Source organism: Sebastes umbrosus, chromosome 2 (assembly GCF_015220745.1).
Source record: "Sebastes umbrosus isolate fSebUmb1 chromosome 2, fSebUmb1.pri, whole genome shotgun sequence".
Taxonomy (NCBI): domain Eukaryota; kingdom Metazoa; phylum Chordata; class Actinopteri; order Perciformes; family Sebastidae; genus Sebastes; species Sebastes umbrosus.
Window position 1 is genome coordinate 19,193,004 of NC_051270.1, and position 18,857 is coordinate 19,211,860.

General features: G+C 40.6%; 1 protein-coding gene and 1 long non-coding RNA gene across 2 annotated transcripts in view; one reads left to right on the top strand and one right to left on the bottom strand.

Moving 5' to 3' along the window:
* Window positions 1-10,179, top strand: part of mafa (v-maf avian musculoaponeurotic fibrosarcoma oncogene homolog a (paralog a)) — a 94,785-nt gene extending 84,606 nt beyond the window's left edge. Inside the window, exon 3 of the mRNA XM_037749558.1 lies at window positions 658-10,179. The gene's annotated coding sequence lies outside the window, so the exon portion shown is untranslated. The remainder of the gene's footprint in view (window positions 1-657) is intronic.
* Window positions 1-18,857, bottom strand: part of LOC119476233 — a 480,685-nt gene that overhangs the window by 258,428 nt on the left and 203,400 nt on the right. The window lies entirely within an intron of this gene.

Below are 18,857 nucleotides of genomic sequence, written 5' to 3' on the forward strand. Positions count from 1 at the left end.
AAATCATGTAAATGAATATAAAAATTAAACATCTTATGGCTAGTAAATAACATCATCGTTGGACGAATTGAGCGTATGCAACTAAGATAATAACTTCAGATTTTACAGGCCTGAGTGGAGCTGTAACGGTGCAATGTCAATACTTGCTTTGTTTATGGTGATTTATAATGGGTGCAGGCTAGGCACCTTTACAGTAGGGTCATGTAATTGGATCTCTAGTAGATAGTAGCTGAATTCCACTGTAGTCTCTGAGTCTAATGGCCCACCCACAAAGTGCTCCTTCTGGCTACATGAATCATCCGGTGCACAAGCTGCCGAGGGGTCTCACCAAACTTTGTGTATTTCAAGACACAAAAACAGAATAAAGAACCGTATTTTTGTGAGTAAACTACTGGAATAATAGAAGGCTGTAGACATGGAGTAGACTCATCCACACTCAACTTGCTCGTCTCTCCTAGTTTAGAGTTTAGACAAGGGTCACAATGTGGACTTCACTCACTGCCTCATGGTGCACTTTATGTGTATGTGTGTGTTTGTGCATGGAAGCACTAAAGTGTGTGAGGGAGTTTGTGGTCCGAGTCATACTTTAATGATTTCTTTTTTCTTTTCTTGTCCTCCTCTCTTCTCTTCCCTCTATATTTCTCTTTCTGTCAACAGATAACCCAACGACTGAGCAGTGATGACATCAGAGCGGCCGACCAATCGCACGAAGACACCTACAAAGCACAACATTCAAAAATGACTTCACTGAAGAACAAAAGACGAGACCTGCTGAAATCCCTCGGAATCCCTACAGTGATATTCTTGAAAGCCTCTTATGCTCCTGATTCCCTCCCTAATATTTTACCTCCAGCTTTTTTCTACGAAACACAAAAAAAGAAAAAAAAAAAAACAGAGAGACTCATACTCATGAGATTGTTGACAATGTCAGATAGATACACTGGAAGGACTATTTTCTCTTTGGTGGGAAGATCATTGATGCATGCGTCTGTAAATAGATCATAATAAAACCCTATTCTTATTCCTAATATAGGAAACATACCAAGTCGCTCTCACCAACCTTCATGACTGTGGATAGAGTACTCATGGTTCAATATTTTCCATAAAGTCAGTATTCTTCTTACCTCCTCATGTAATTATCATTTCCAATATCATTTCTCTACTCTTTGGAGTTATTTGGACTGTAAAAAATTGTACTTCCTACTCTTCTTATTCTCTTTACATAACGGCCTAGTCTTCCTCTCCAGTATCCACACTAGTACATGTAAATAGAGACGAATGAAGACAGCATGGAACAGACTATAGTGTATATTTACCACTCCCCTAGTAGATGACAAATCTCAATACGTGGATATTTCAGACAACCTTTTTAAAAGTTTAAAATACTCAAACTTCTCTGATAGTTAAAGACATAGACCCAGGTATCTGGACACTTTTCCTGTGTATTTAAATAGATGCATAAAGGCATTAGCTATAGGTAATGTTATTGTTTGACTACCGTACAAGGATTATAAGGCAGCGATTCCTTTGGTATCAATTCCATCAGGAAACACAACAGTCAAACTGAAGAGGAAAATTCAACAAAGCCTGTAACAAAGTCTACCTTGGCACTACTAAATATTATTTCTAACATTTTATATTGTTATTTACATTTTTTCCCCCCCCCCAATACCTACCTATTTATTCTTTCCCATTGCAATAATTGCCCTCTCCCTCCCCATGTGTGGGTTGTAACTGCTGTAGCGAAGCGAGGGACACTTTTTTTCTTTGCATTGTTTGAAACGGTGCTCTGATCCCAAGCCTACACATGATGGGAAAAGAACACCACATTGATTGCAATGTGGACATGAGGACTCTGACCTCCGTCTTCTATGGACTACGAAGATAACCAAATGGACTGACTGATAATATGCCGAGCCAACGAAGAGACAACCTCAAAGGTTACCCCCCGTCACTGGCGAAGACTGAAAACCTTTGCATGGACAACGGGGGAAAACACTAGGTTGTTGAACACCTCATCATCTCCACCATTGTGCATCCTCTACCTCTCAGTCAGTGTGTGCTGTGCGTCTAGGAAACCACAACTTATCAGTGACCCCTCTGCTGTCCACTTCTCCACTGCATGTCCCCAGAGCCTCATGAGGAAAGTGTCCATGATGGACACACATGGCAATGGGGGAAAAACAAACACTGGCTCACTTTGACACAAACACACTCACACATATGAGCGCATGCATACAGATGCACAATCATACACACAGCGCCACTTCAATACGTTGCTGTATATATGTACAGTATATCCACTATGTATAGTCGCAAATGCTGTGCTTTGCATGCTGACTTGTAGATGGAACGTGACCATTATTCATAGAAGAGGTTGTGCAGGTATAGGCCAAGTCACTGGATTGACTCTCTAAGCCAATGCAAGCTCTTTGTCAGCTTCACATCTCCTTTCTTTGATTTGAGAAAATGTACAGTGACACTGTTTTACCGCCCCCCGTTTCTATTGTGAAAGGTCCTCTTCAGCCAAACAGCAGCGCCGATAGATTTTAAACTCTTTGAAGGGACACATAACCTCGCCTTTGATGTGAGACAGAACCTGGCCACAGCGAGCGTGGGTAGCAGAGGAGAGGAGGGAAGGCAAACTGGGGCGCTCCAATTAAGTGGCAGCGCACAAAGTGGCATGGGGCATCCTGCCAGCAACTGTCTATTCATCCTATGTCAAAGGGATTTGCACATCTCAATGAGTCTACGCGCTGCCAGAGAAGTCCGAGAGCAGAGCGGAGAAAGGGAGCGAGGCTCGGGAGAAAGGATAGGACAGGAAAATTTAGGGGTTGAGTTGAGCTCATGTCCAAGTATTCTCCTGGTCTGTCCACCTATAGAATATTCTGTTCTGACCGGCAGCCACCTCGGAGAGTTCAAAAACCCCTTAACCTCAAACTGTTACACCGTCATGCGGCTCTCTGGGCCGTCATGACCTCACGTCCTGTCTGAGGTTAACGTCGTGTTAATGAGCATGGCCTTCAGCTCAACCAGATGTTCAGCCCTGTGGTTAAATACTTGTTACCCTTCTATCCCAATGGTTCTTCAATGCCTGCCCACAACAGCTGTACTCCTTCACAGACACAGCTCCACTAACATGGAAGATCATGTTAAGTAGGGATACATTAGATTTAAACTCTGGTGTAGGTGTTAAGGGTGGGAAAAAAAATGGATTCTTGGAATGGAATTTTGAAATTGATTTTTTAATGCCAGAAGCAATATATTTGCTTCATCTTTGTGGTCAAATCAGCCGACGATACAACTGTAGAGGACCCATATACTGACATTTATGTTAAATGCATTCAACACCTTGATGGAGCTGACCATGGATGTATAAAGAGAACGGAGCCGATGGGAGAGCTAGTGACGCACTCGGCGAAGTTAGAGGAAATATACACGTGGGACTACATCCGGTTTTCAAAATAAGGTGTTAACGAAGGGAACTGTGTATACAAAATACATACATGGAAATAAGATTGATTGGATTATATTCACCAGAAGTATAAAACATGACATGCCCCTTATAAATTAAAAAGAAAATACCACTAATTTGTGACGGAAATATCTTTGTTTTTAGATTTTTGGGGTGCTGGAAATTCTTTTTATAAATAATGCCTGACAGTGACTGATATATTTGACTTCAGGACATCTCTGACTACATACTTGCTGAAAATCAAAGATTCTTCCTGTAATTATTTAGATATTTTCCAAAGTAAAAGTCCCTAGAAGTGTATGATTCAACTTTCTCCTAGTGTTAAAAAGTATAAAAAAAAAAAATCGCAATAATCACAATCGTAATATCGAATCACAATACTTAAAAATCGCAATACATATCGAATTGGCACCCAAGTATCGTGATAGTATCGAGTGGGGAGATAGGTGTATCATCCCATCCCTAGTAGGTGTGTTTCCTTTTTCACTAAAAATAATCAAACTGATCAAAATCTACACAATGCATCAAGAAAATAGTCATTTAAGCAGAATACAGGTGCTGTAGATTACTTAATGTGTATGCCCCCTTGTGCAGCCAATATATATGAAGAATTCGTCTTAATTCAAATACTGTCAGAGCACACTGAATCACATGAGGGTATTTACAGTCAACATGTAAACAAACTTGAAATTAAGACTTATGACTTAGCAGTGATTAGTTAAAGAAGATTTAAAATACAGGAAGGATGAAGATGTCACTCAAACACGAGACGTAGTATGTGGTAGGAAACAAGACATTGAGCAAGTGCTGATCTTCTCTGAGCCTCGAGGCTTTCCACTTTCTCAGAAGTCAAACAAAGCTCCGTTTCTGCGCAGCTGCAGGCGACGTGTGACAGGTTGATTTGTTTTTCTCTGCTTTTGAATGCGTTGTTCTGCCCTGACAGTCGGGGAAGCATTTATCTGGCGATGACCCTGAGCGAGGTCAGCACATGTACATAAACACGCAGAGATGTACGTGTCCATAGACAGACAGAATGTGTGAACACAAACGCATAGAGACACATCCTTGCTCTTTCTTTCTCCCACTCACACACACACCGTGCTAATCTAAACAGCAAGGCTGTATGTAAACAGATCGTCGACATAATGGGATTGTTCAGTGTGCAAACAATAAGCTGTTAGCGTAATCACAGGTCAAAGATATATTACCCAGAGGGCCACGCTGTAGGTATATTAACATGATGGATATGTGGGAGAGAGGAGGGGGGCAGGGATACGAAAGATATAGAGCACTACTGACTCAGATTTACCCCCTATTGGGCCCCGTCCACTGCCTTCCTCTCCTCCACCTCCCTCCTATGGGCCCCACTTAATCAGCCTTCCTCATTCTCTTCTTCCCCCCATTCACCCACAAGGTTCCTACCTTTCTTTACCATTTCTCAATCCTGTCCTTTTCTATCTTCATTCCCTCCATCCTCCTCCCATTTCCCCTCTTTTCCTGGATAGATATAATCTGTTTCAGCAAAGCGCTCCATCCATCTCAGTGGTCAGTGTGAGAGCAGGATAAAGCAGCTTCACAATCTTGTTTTTGGATTAAGCAAAGGATGGGTCTGAGTGAGCGAAAGAGCACGGATTAAACAGAAAGACAACATTTTGTAGCATCAACTTGCAATGTGATAAACAGAACAGCTACATAGATATACTATCTCCACTTAACCATGTTGACAGTACCATGCTCGTGTGTCTCAATGAGTAGCAGCATGCACGTGCCATGCCAGTCAAGATAAATCCTGTGTAGCTTACTCCAGTGCACATACAGCTTATTAACTTATCGCCGCTTTATTTGATTACCATCTAGCCCATTCTCTCAACTGGTTAATAAGTCTATGTCCTCCTGACTAAACACTCCATTAGTGTCATCACTGGCTAGCTAGTGTGTGTGCTGCGTACATCTCTGGGCCATTGAGGCAGATACACATGGGGGCCAAGTGACAGAGTAAACACAGAGGCAGAACACTGGGCAGAAAAACAACCCGTGTAAGACAGACAATAGGTGCAGTACAAAGGTGGCCGGTCTGAAGATGACAGTAACATGTGGATTAAGGCTTTTGTTACGGCAACAAATATAAAATACAATACAGTCGTGGAGATGAGTCAAGATCACCACAGAGATGTAATGTCTAAATGTTTTAACAAACAATTTCAACCATGCTTACAAGTAACAATTTCAATTTCATTTGGACTTGTAAGAATGAAACTTTGACAAGTTGAAATGCTGGTACGATGAAGTGTAACATTTTCAGATAGTCAAGAAGCTATAGATTCACTTCACATTGCATAATAGAGTTGAGAAGTGGAAGGAGCTGTTTGAATTATTTTCCCACGCACAATGTTAGGTGACCTACAGTTGGAGCGCTTCTACAGCTTGAATGGATATGAAACTGGGGCTGCACAATTTTGAAAAAAATATCTAATTGAGATTATTTTGACTGATATTGCATTATGATTTGCGATATTAGAGGGAATGATAATTTTTACACAATTATTCTCATTTTCATTGAAAAAACATACTGTATTAAAATGATTATAGTGTGATTTTTGAGGCAATCTGTACCAAACAAAGATGTTTACTTTAGTTTGTAGTATATGTTGTGTAGACCAGGACATCTCTGATGCATAAAATATTTAATATAAAATGGTGTTTTGACACACGTTTTGCCTTTAACAAATATTCAGCCTCCTGCTATTGAAAAATTGCAATAGGTCATATTGTGATTTTGATAACATTTTGATTAATTGTGCAGCCCTACATGAAACTCTCCCACTTGAATCATCGGTACAAATGATTAACAAGTGCGTTCGAAAATATCTGATCATTTGATCAAAGGGTAGAAGCCTGTGTACATAAAAACTTACAGGGAGACATTGACTAAGACTCCCAAATGTGCTATTCAGCAAGCAAGAGACGTCAAAACAACAAGCTTAAAGTTATTTTATGTGCACTCATAAGAGGACAGAAGTTTACAATGTTGAGAAGAATTACAATCTGCAGCTTAAATTAGTTCACTTTTGGATTCTGGATCAATTTTGGAGGAATTCAGCAATTATGGCCGCCACATTTTGTTCCTAATTGCTAAGACAAAGAGTTTTGAATTCACTACAGCTCTGATTCGCATCTCTGGCTGACAACATTGGTCGAGGCTCATGGGTATTATAGTATTTAGAGCTGTCCATTGTACCAAACTGACTTAACAAAACATGATTTCTCAGAATCAAAGTTGAAATAACTTAAACTGGTGGCCATAACACAAAACCTGTGTTTCAATGTTAAGTAACACTGAGGAAATTGTTAAAGGAAAATTTGAAATGGGAATACATAATGGCAAAAAAAAAACAACAGCTCCTCACACTTACCAACTCTATAGTGTAGAAACATGCAGAGGCACACACATCCATGCTCTTTTCCTCTCTCTCTCTCTCTCTCTCTCTATCTCACACACACAAACACACTCCTGTTCCTGTGTGTGTCTGTGTCTGTTGGGGTGCCATGATTAACAGTGACCTCGAGCCAGACATGGTTGGGGTAGTGGGAGTGGGGTCAAAGGGGAAAGGATTACAGTGAGGCAACCCATGTCAACTGCTCTGCTTTAATCCTGACCTCCGAGCCGACCCGAGACTCTTGAAAAATGATTCACATGTATGAGCTCAACATATTTTGTGTACACCCCGACATTACTCACATAATCACTGATTTGTTTGACTTAAAAAGAACTTGTATAAATGCCTGAAATGCATTTAGCATTTAAAGCAGCGTGGATTTGGATGCAGAGATAGAGTGGATGAGGGTTGTTCTAATAGCCAGACAGCAGCAAAGACGGAGCAGACCTCCTTATGTCACATAGCTGATGACAGGGATGAATAATACAGCCTTTATAGCCCTTATTCCCACCTCACTATGGCCTGCGCATAAGCTTGAGCTCTGGGTGAGCAGTTAGCCATCGAGCCCCTCACTGAGATGAGATAGACTCCCAAGAAGATTTGTGGCTGGGTTGGAGAGAATCGGATTAACCAAAATGCCTCAATTGGAGTATACGCTCTGGGCTGGCCTCAGTGTAATACCATTGATAAATGCTGTAAACCAAATCTTTAGCATCTGATTAGGTAATGGAGGGAAACACATCCTGTTAGCAACCATTAACTGTGCTCAAACCTTCACGAAAGGGTTGTATGTGAATGTATCAAAACACAAACAGTTTGAGTCATAAGCAGTAGGGACTTTTACGAATACACAAGTTGCCACTGTAGAAATAAATACACAGGGAAATAATAAATCGCCAGAAGCCGTGGACAGGTGGCATTTCAGCCTGCGCACCGTTTAGCTGTGCAGTCTGGTTTCTGACAGCTTGATTTAGTCTCCTGCACCTGAGCCAGAAAAGAGGGAAAATTAACGGCAGCTTAACTAGATTCCAATTTGCCTGCTTTGAAACGCTATTGATGGAGCTAATGTATCTGGAAAACACTGAATGGACTTTCTGGTAGCCGTATCAAGCTTATTGTGATCGTGCAAAGACCGTGTGCACCCGGTCAGGGTCAGGTACACCGGGAAGTAAGAAAGGCAATAGCATTGACTTGATTTACTCTGCCACCTGAGTCTGGCTATGCTTTGGGGGGACATTAGGGTTTGTCTTTAGGGTGTAAAATGGAGATTAAAGTGGCTCAAGGGGAGATGCTGGGACGCATGCTGTTCCCCCTGCTGTGAACAGGGTGTAATCCTTCAGTTTCAGAGAAGTGAAAAGTTTGCAGAGTCCAGAAAGTTACGCACACATCCCTTCTGGGCCCCCTATTGAGCAGGGAGTGTGAGCCAGCAGGGGATAACCATATGCTATCAAAGTGTTCTTCAAAGCTCCCGTCTTTAGTCCACTAAATTATACAGTATCATCACATATACCTGACGAAAATAGAAGAAAAATAATCATGCAGCTCAACACAATAACAACAATACATTCCTTAGAAATGTGGTTTTAAGAAAATCCGTTGCCTTTGAACTGGAATTTATTTTCTGGAATGACTTTGAACTTTGTTGAAACAGTAGCCCCAACCGTGTGGGTCAGCTCATGATTTTGTATTTACATGCTTTTAAAATACTGCTGCTGTTGGACAATTAAAAATTGATGATTCCTATCACAATGAAGCCCTTCTCAGTTACCAGAGGTTAATTTGTGCTAGCCCCTCATTTCAATTGTACTGTAGTAAATGTCCACATTATTTCCCACATGGGCCTGGATGAGGGGTTTGATTATCCAAAGGTAGGCCTTGGTTGGCTCCGTTATTGTCAGAGGGGTCGTAAGCTGCAGTAACGGCTTCTAGGGTCTTATTGCTATGGCGATCAGCCCCTTGCCACTTGGCCTCCGTGACCCCAGTCAGAGATAAGCTTTATGGGAAAGCACATTAACATGCTCCTGCAGTCACCTCCCTCCTTTATCAAAGGCAGTTCTGTGAAATCAAGTGTTTATGGACCCCCAGTGAGGGTATAGTGCTGCTGATTGCCTATATTAGAGGTGGAGTGTAAATGAGCTGGAGGTGGACAAAGGACCTGTAGTAGTGGGGAGAATTGAACTGATGTTATTCTCCACTAAATGAGCAATATCTTTAATGACTGCAACACCCCATGAGCTGGATTACAAATACCGTCTGCAGTCTAAATATATCCACGTCTTCCATTCTTTCTACAAAAACTGATGCTACATAAGAGACGTAAAAAATGTGCATATATACGATGTAGCATTGTATTTTGGAGTTATGTATTCTTACTGTACACTGTAGGTTACAGACACTTCCTTTATTGTCTTCCTCTTTGTGTTATACTAAGTCGTCCAATGGATGTCTTTTTTTTGTTCGTTTTTGTCTTGCACATGTGTTACGTTGGACATTTTCCTGTGGCTATGAGCGACACCAGGATCACAACATAAATAAAAACACTGAGGTGTCAGTAGTGTGTGCCTGCTTACAGCCTGATCACTGGTGAAAGATCCTCTCAGTATGTCTGCAGTATGATGGATGGTGATAGCCCGGTGTCTTTGTACACATCAGGGGGCCCTACTGTTGTCACTGGACAGATAGAGGGAGCGAGAAAGAGAAAGATGTAGCCGCAGCTTAATGTCCTTCTCTGGCGCTGTGCATGCTCTTTCCTATTTGCTTTTCCCTTCACGGCACGGTTAACATCGTAAATTAACCTTTCCAAGCCCCCCTGTGCTCACAGACTGGTGCGCAATACAGACAAAGGGGAAAAAAAATAGATCTGTGTTATGCAATGCGGTAGCACTGGTCAGAGACGTAGCCTGTTACAGCTATTCCTTTTTCAGTGATAGGGAATAAAACAACACACTTTGTTCAGTCAAGCAGACGCTCTACTTTATGTGCATGTCCTGTGTACTCTGCAAATCGGTATGAGGCTGCTTTTTGTTCTCCATCCTAGAAATGTAAATGAACACACATGAAAGAAAACGTATTGTAGAATCCTTCTCTTCTTAGTTTCGAGCCTTGTAAATAGGATGTAAATACCAAACAGCTATGCATGCTAATATACAAGCAATTTGTTCAGGTACTTTTGTAATCCAGACTTCTCATATGGCATGTAATGACAAAAAAAAAAAAAAAAAATCAAACATGGAAGAACATAATAAATTGTGAACACCGATATGGTTTGTAAACAACTTAAAAACTGGAAAATATATGTCTTTGCTGTTAATGTTTTCTTACTGATAACTAATGCATTGGCCTGCCATTTACTACAGTGCTCTGCTCATGTTACTTGTTATCTTTTTTATGTTTCATAAGGTAGGGGTGAGGCAAAAAGGACCATAAATCACCGGTTTGTGGATTAGTCGGGTTGGGGAATAAGACGATGAGGGGAAGGACGGCAGACTGACCATACTCTTTGTAGTTTTTTCATTGCCACTGCACGTTCACATGCATACACTTAATAATTAATTACATATCCTTAGTGTCTAACACAGCCAATAAAATGCCATGGCAAAACCGTTGCTTAAAAGCAGTAGAACATGGGCTGCCATTCGAGTTATCTCACCAAAAAGACGTATCACCAGCTTTAAAGTGTGCTGTTATTTTGAAATGGCATACAACTCTTTCTGATAAATGAATGCAAAACCATTAAACAAACTATGAAGCTGGTACAACGAGCAATTTTGACTCATTCCAAATTCTCCAAATCATGATTTGCAAGGGAAAGACATTTTGAAAACTTTGTCCATTTTTTTTCCTCATTTCTAATACTATGTCAAGTGAAAATGATGATTATTATCTATATGCCAAATTTGCCTCTGCCCTAGCAACTCTAATGTGGCATTTTATGAAGATAGTGATGGAGAAAGTCGGGAGAAATCTGTTTGGTTTCTAAGAGTGTTTATTTTCAACCATGTTAGAACCATGTTAAATCCCAAGGCGGCGCTCATGGTAGATGGAAGTGTCTAATTTTTAACCTGTGCTAAAGATATTTTAAATTTAATAAATAATTATTGTAACAAGAAAACTTTGTGTCGTGTCCTGAACCATGCTCTAAAGTTGTGCATATTTCCCATGATGATATGGTACAGATGTGAAGGATACAATTAATGAAGACTAAAGAGACAAAGAGAATCTGAAGAGAATGAAAGAGTTTAGTTATAAAAGGGCCTTAAGGGGTGTTTGTGTCCTGCTCTCTTCTTTAAAAGGTACAGTGTGTAGGATTTGGTGGCATCTAGTGGTGTGGTTGCAGATTGCAACCAACTGAGTACCCTCTGCTCACTCCTCCCTTTCCTAGACTGCGGTAACATGAGCCGCCGAGTGCAAAACCGTTGTAACGCCGTTCTCCTCGCTCAGAGGCCATCCTTACCATAATAACACTACTTTAAGAGCAACGGAAGTCAGACGGTGGCTGGCGTTACCACGGTTTTGCACTCTGTGGCTCACATTACCACAGTTTCACAAGCGTGTCGGAGAACTACGGTGGCCTTTAGGTAACGTAAAAATGCCAGCTTCTGTAGAAACATGCCGGTGCAACATGGCGGACTCCGTGAAGAGGACCTGCTCCCTATGTAGATATGAAGGACTCATTCTAAGCTAAAGAAAAAACAACGATTCTTAATTTCAGGTGATTATACACTAATGAAAACATAGTTATGAATATTATATTCCATTTCTGCTAATAGATCCCCCGAAATGTTACACAATGTCCCTTTAAGTGCTAGGTCTTTTCGCTCATTATATCCATGATGAAATACAAAGAAGCCACAGTCTCAGAAAAAATGACCTTTGACCCCTAGATCCCAGCTGTGGAAGATGAAGCAGGGAGGTTAAGTTTCACTTCACCTTGGCCTTGGTCAAACAGACCAAAATATAACACCATGTTGTAGATTATCTGCCAGACACCACTAGTTGTGATATTTGTTGAAGTATTTTCTGGTTCATCAATGAGATTACTTCCCGCCTGCAACAAAAGGCATGGCAAATAGTTTTGTGAAGGTTATCAGACTCAGTCTTCAATTAATTAAAAGCCACTCACAGTCGCACAGAGCGAGGCGAGACGCGGACGTTTGTGTTTTGTGCGTTTCAACAAATTGTTTACAAGAGGACACATTCAATTAGTTATTTCATTATCGCCCTAGGTGTAATCAATTGACAATGCCGATAACAAAGCCACATCAATTTGTGAGCCGACACCAGCACATTTCTCTAAATGATTGAAGAGCACTTTTATTTTAGGCCCTCATGAGTTCTTGTCTGCTCCGGCATTTCAGCAGAAACCTACATAATGAGCCTGAGCATCTTTTCTGTCTTCAGTGTTCAAAAGTTGTTTAAGTCACCCAGAATATCCACATGTAGACTCAGTCTTCAGTGGAGAGTGAGGTTCTGTCTTTTTCTTTTCTCCCCCCTCCTTTCCCCTTGAGTGATATATGGCAAAGAAAGAAAGAAGCACTCGCTTTCTCTCTGTCATTCGCCTCTCTCCCCTCCTGTAGCGTAGATAAACAATGCGAGTGACAGTCTCTCATCACTCAAGAGGCTGAATCTCTGGCCCTGACCCGATAACATCAAGTGTGTGTGTCACCTGTCAAGTGGCTTCTGTCACACTTCAGTGGGAACTCAAAAACAAGACTCTGTGTGTGTGTGTGTGTGTGTATGTGTGTGTGTGTGTATGTGTGCGTGTGCGTGTGTGTGTGAAGTCGATTGGGGGATGGTGTTGTGGGTTTAAGAGTGCCTGTTGGCATGCAAACGCAGGCCTCTCCAGGCATGAGTGGAGTCGAGAGTGGCAAAGGGGGGGGTGGTGCTTGTGAAGGTATACCAGGAAACTGAGAAAGAAGGAGGGGGAGGCGTAACGACCCAAATGAGAAGGACTTGTGCAGACACTGTGAAACTATCTCATTTTGTAGGCTCCGCTAGTCTCATTCTCATGTTCAGAATGGGCAGGGTGATCTGGGAACGCAATTATTTTCACCTATAAAAGGCAACATATGCCAAGATCATAAAAGTTCTTATTGGACAGTAATTTATTAAAGCAAGTCATAGAAACGGAGAGAGGTAGGGCACAAGCTATAATATGGAGGTGTCGTTCTGCTTCTCATTAAGGGCCTGAGTGTCAGTGAAATCCAATACCCCAGGTGCCTGACAGAGGAGGGATGGATGAGCTAAACAGGAGATGTTCTCTCTTTATAAGATCCCGGGGAAATGGGAACATTTACTGCGGCCACATCATGTCAAAGTGTCCATTTGCTGCGTTTCGCTGTAAACCTATACTGTATGTATTCAAGTGTATAATTAAGCTCACTTTAGGGCTGTACGATTATGGCCAAAATGATAATCACTATAATTTTGATCAATATTGAGATCACGATTATTTATCACGATTAATCATAGGTTTTAGGGACAAAATATTTGTATTGCATTTTCACATTTAAATAAACAGAGCGCTGCTTTCACTTCAATGTTGTGCGAAATTTCAAATGTCTAAAATTCTAAATGGTATCCTTGTACTTTGTTATTGTCATCTACAGTGGTTATTTGCATAAAACACGCAATTCAAATGATTAGGAAATAAGTGATTGTATATTTATTTAAATAATTGCTTTGATTAAAAAAATCCTGGAATTTTGATTATATATTATAGGCTGTTTAGAGCTTAGTGTTAGGAAGTTAAACAGGTCATAATTCCCTCTCTAATATATATTTTATATTGCTGTAGAAACATCTCCTTCAAACAACTGTATTTATTCAAGTTTCTCACCAAAAACATTTTACAATTTACATTTGAACGCAGAATGACAGCCTTATAATTTACCATCGCCCAATACTCATTTTTACTGAGTAGAGCTTGAATGCACCATAATGTGTGACGTGCTGTCGGCAGACGAGCCTGTCACTGGGATTACTCTGAGCAGCATCATGGGAATGAATTGCAATAAAATAAAAGTCTGATTAAGATAGTTGTTCCTCCATGGCTTATTTGGACGAGCAGTTGTGAGAAATTGCAGCTTCATGTCCTCTTCATGCACACTGAAGAACTACCACACTGTGCCTTTGTATGCTGACGTAAAACCTTCATGTGGCAGCTGCACGTGTGTGTTCGGCAAAAACTTGGATATATGAGACTGCTGAAAACCGTGCGGCTTCAAACGGCTGCTGATTGACAGTACATCTCTAGCTCTTAGTTTAGGAAGCGCTTGTTTTATGCAGCAGAGTTTTCTATGAGCGAAGCATGCATTTTAAATGTCAATATCGCAGTCGATCATCTTCATTTAATTGAGGGAAGCCAAAATCGTGATTGTGATTAATATTCGATTAATTGTGCAGCCCCAGCTCACTTGCATCTCATTTCACAGGCACACACATCCTTGGTGTGTTTTCTTTTTACAAATCTTCTCTGGAGCTTTTCAAAGGTAGGTATCTACTGTCGAGCTTTGAGACTAACAATGATCTACACCCTCCGAGCAACACACAGCTGCTGCTAAGCAGAACTGGCATCCTCTTAAATGGATGAGTGATCTGAGACTGTGTGTTTGTTCCTATATTGCAAATGTTTAAATCATTGTTGAGCTCTGAATGAGCAATAATAAACCATCATTGTGATCCTCACAATGCTGAATGATGTGGATTAGCCAATGGGGAGCAGATTGTATTGAGGAACTTATCAGCATCTTCTCATTATCTAATACGCCGAGTGCAGGGGGAGATGATTACGTCTGTGGCACATTTTACCAGAACAATGGGAGCTTGTGTACCTCTGTTCGTGTTTTGCTCAAAATGAACGAGGCGGATATGTGCTATTGTCTGAGGTTATTGTAATGGTAAAATACAGTTTTTTGTTAATGTAAATGATTGTAAATGACTCTTCTTTCAGACAAGAGCGGGGTTTTTGTATCCTTTACCGAGATAAATACCATCACAAATGAGGCTGGAAAAAACAAAAGCACAACAGAGAGAAACAGGCAATTGTGACAGAGGGAGGGAGGGTTTGGTGCACGCCTATTGTGTAATGTCTGGCAATGTGCTCGCGTGTTTGTTGTCGTCTTTCACACTGACAACCGCGTTCTGACAACAGTCACACTCAACACAAACGGAAAGAAAAACACACACACACACACACACACACACACGCACACGCACACATACATACACACACACACAGCAATGTTACAGGCCTGGAAATGAGACAGAAAATTCTACACCAAATAAATACGTCTAAAGTTGCATAGTGCAAAATTGCATAAAGGTAAAAGTTATATCTTTACATAACCCTTATAAAATGTTATACTAGATAGATATTTTAAATTATAATTACTCATCTTTTACCAATTTATCAACAACCTTCTTTTCTCCCTCTCTATCTTCCTTCCTTCTGCAACGTTCACGAGCGTTGAAGAATAAAAATAATTATTTAAAAAGTGATCACCATAAATGTAAAAATCAGCTTTATTGTGGTAATATTAGAGCTGGCCAAGTTAACACGATAACGCAAATTTGTTTTAACGCCAATATTTTTTTTAACACATTAACGCCAACGATCTTTCGGATGTTGTAACGGGCTCATTTTTAAAGCTAGAGTAAAGATCTTGCTATCATATGAAACTAGAAAAACCTGAGGAATCCATTGATATCAACAAACTTGCGCAAAATTTTGGTGAGGAAAAACTGTCATGGCCATTTTCAAAAGGGTACCTTGACCTCTGACTTCAAGATATGTGAATGAAAATGGGTTTTATGGGTTTTATGGGTACCCACGAGTCTCCCCTTTACAGACATGCCCACTTTATGATAATGACATGTCATGTAAAATTCAATAGTTTTTTTTCCTTTAGTGGAGAGCAACGATTTGGCCAAAACAGCATACCACACACTAACAGATTCCATTCATGAACAACAAGAGTCCTGACTAAAAAAAAAACGTACATCCTGCAAAATCTCTTGTGATAAAACATGACTTTATGTAAGCAAACATGGTGGACGACGGGTAGGAAGAAGTAGTGATGTTAGTTTTTGCACTACTTGAATGACGAAAAAAGACAAAAATAATGGATAAGGTCATGGAGACATGTTAAACATGTGTGTTCAAATTTTGAACATATTTGATATTTGCGATTTGGAATTAGTGCGAGTTGATCGGGGGATGTAAAAAACACTCTTAACATACCTCACACCACAGGAATATCTGGATATTGTTTAGAACCATCAAAACAAATTGGGGCTTTGCTGACCATTGTCGGGAGGGGGGGGGAATTGGCCCAAAATCCACATGATTCTAATGTAGTGTGTACCCGGTATTAGCTGATATAATATGCCAATGCAGGCACTGAACTGCAACTTTGTCCTCTTAACTTGACAATTTCATCAGAGTTTGTGCCGTCATGAACTATACAATGAGTAAAAATCACACAATTATGCCAAACTCTGAATATGTATTGACATAATGTTAAAATACGTGTTTCCTTTTGGTAACTTCTAACTCTATAAATTTTCCCATAACCTCTGTGTTCTGTTCAATCGCGTATTGATGTAAACTTGGTCAAGGTTGTGCGGGCCAGCTGGTCAGCCTGTCGAACATGTCCACATCATGTCGGCTGAACTGTCCAGAGAACACAGAACGCTCTAATCCCTTGTTTGCACTGGAATCAATGCCGTATTGATCACGGACTAATTATATCATCATACTAGTATTAATATCGGATGGAATTGATTTCTAGATACTCATTTGTTATAGAGAAGTCGTGCAGCTTTCCTTGTGGAGGAGCTCTCATCCGAAGGTAAACACCCAGGACGTTGTGTCATTGATCCTGCTCTCATCCTTGTCTCTTTGTGGCTAACGTTACAGGTAATATATGCAAATTTTGAAAAGACCAAATGAAGGAGGCAATTTGAAGTCCAGCAATGAACTTCATTAGTCACAGGCATGCACACTTGAACATATACAGTACATGCACATGCAGCAGACACACCTTTACTCATATATGGACACGCACATGCATATAGTCACACATGCATTCAGCCCCTCGGACATGTCTCATTAAATTCAGGTGAGCAGATTAATTAAAATGATATTTAAATCCCTCCGGACTGTAATCTGCACTACTGGTGTGTATGTCACACACACACACATATATACAGGTATGGCAGCAAACACTGCATAGGAATGGGTGGCGAGGGCAAGATGAGTAATTTGCAGGTAAGCAGAAACATTTGCGTGACCTGTACGCACAAGCAAGGACATCTATGGAGCTACCTGACCACATCCTGAGAGACAAAGTAAGAAAATCACACCTTTAAATGAAATTGAAACTGAAATTAAAATGCTTAATTGTGAAGAGCTTTTCAATCCAAAGCCTTTTATGTTTCGCTGATTTGACCTTGTGTGTCCGTCCTCAAACCCCCCATCCACTCAGCCTGTTCATCCACGGCGCTGACCTTAACTGCAGCTGTGATTGGTGGACCAGAGGTACGCTTTGTTAGCCTTCTGTAAATTCTGTAATAACTTCACTGATTGCCTGGCACTGTCGTATTTTGAAAGGCTCTACCAATGTTCCACTGAAGATAAATCAGGAAGGGAAGGGGAGGAAAAGGCTCACAGTATCACTGCGTAAATGACTAAATTAATCAGGAGATATTATCAAACTAAGAGTAAAAATAAATATTAACATTTTGCATAAATCAAACCCACTTAAACCTACAGTATGTCAGTGCATGGTGACACTTGGTAATACGGCTGCACGATTTTGAAAAACATCTTGACTGATATTGCGATATGATTTGCAATATTAGAGGGAGTGATCATATTTGACATCATTATTCTCATTGTCATTGGAAAACATATTAAAATGATTATAGTGTGGTTTTTGCAGGGATCTGTACCAAACAAAGATGTTTTCTTAAGTCTGTAGAATGTGATGTGTAGGCCAGGACATCTCTGCAGCACCGCAATATTTAATTTAAAATGGTATTCGACACACATTTAGCCTTTAACAAATATAGTGATTTTCTCCTCATCCTGATTTGAAAACTGTTGTAGGCCATATTGCAATTTTGATGGGTAGAATTGGAGCAAATATGATTAAAAAAGTTATTTTTATAAATCTGTCACTACATCCTGACAGTAGTGCATGAGACAGGTAATCTGAAAGAAATCATGTGTCTCTGTGTCCTCCGGTGCTCCTAATGGCATCTGCCAGATTTCACAGACCGGAGGAAAACAACCAATCACAGCTGAGCTGGAGCCTCGCCGTCCCTGAGCATCTGTCAATCACTCGCGAACTCCGATCAAACGGTCAAACTAGGCAGCGCTGATCAAATATGAATCAATATTCTGTTACTGTAATGCCTATTTCTCACCTCAAATGTTTTCAAAAACATCTTGTAGTGTACTGTTTAGCTGTAAAATGAGAAAGTTTGTGACCCGGCAGCCATTACGAGATTGAAGAAATACCAAGCAGCGCCCACCAGCTGGAGCACAGCCAATAGGAACGCTCAATAGGAACGCTCGCTCTCTGAAATGACCTGTGATTAGCCAAAGTCTCCCATCACAGGCTATAGCTTTTAAAGCCTGAAAACAGAGCTATGAGGAGGTGCAGAAGTTTAGTTTTCTCTCAGAACACTTGAATTACAATATGCTGAAAGGTTATTATGGAAGTTTTGCCCAATGATGCCAAAAATGTTCTGCCTACTGCAGGTTTAATTGTGCAGCCCTACTTGGCATTCCTGAAAGGTGAATCAGCCATCTGGAGGGTATCTGACATAAACTCAGTAGTGTCTGTGCTGTAGTTCTCATGGGATGTTTATATATATGATATCAAGAGAATGTCAATGCATACTAATCACAGAAGATATATAGGTGTTGTGGAGGAAGT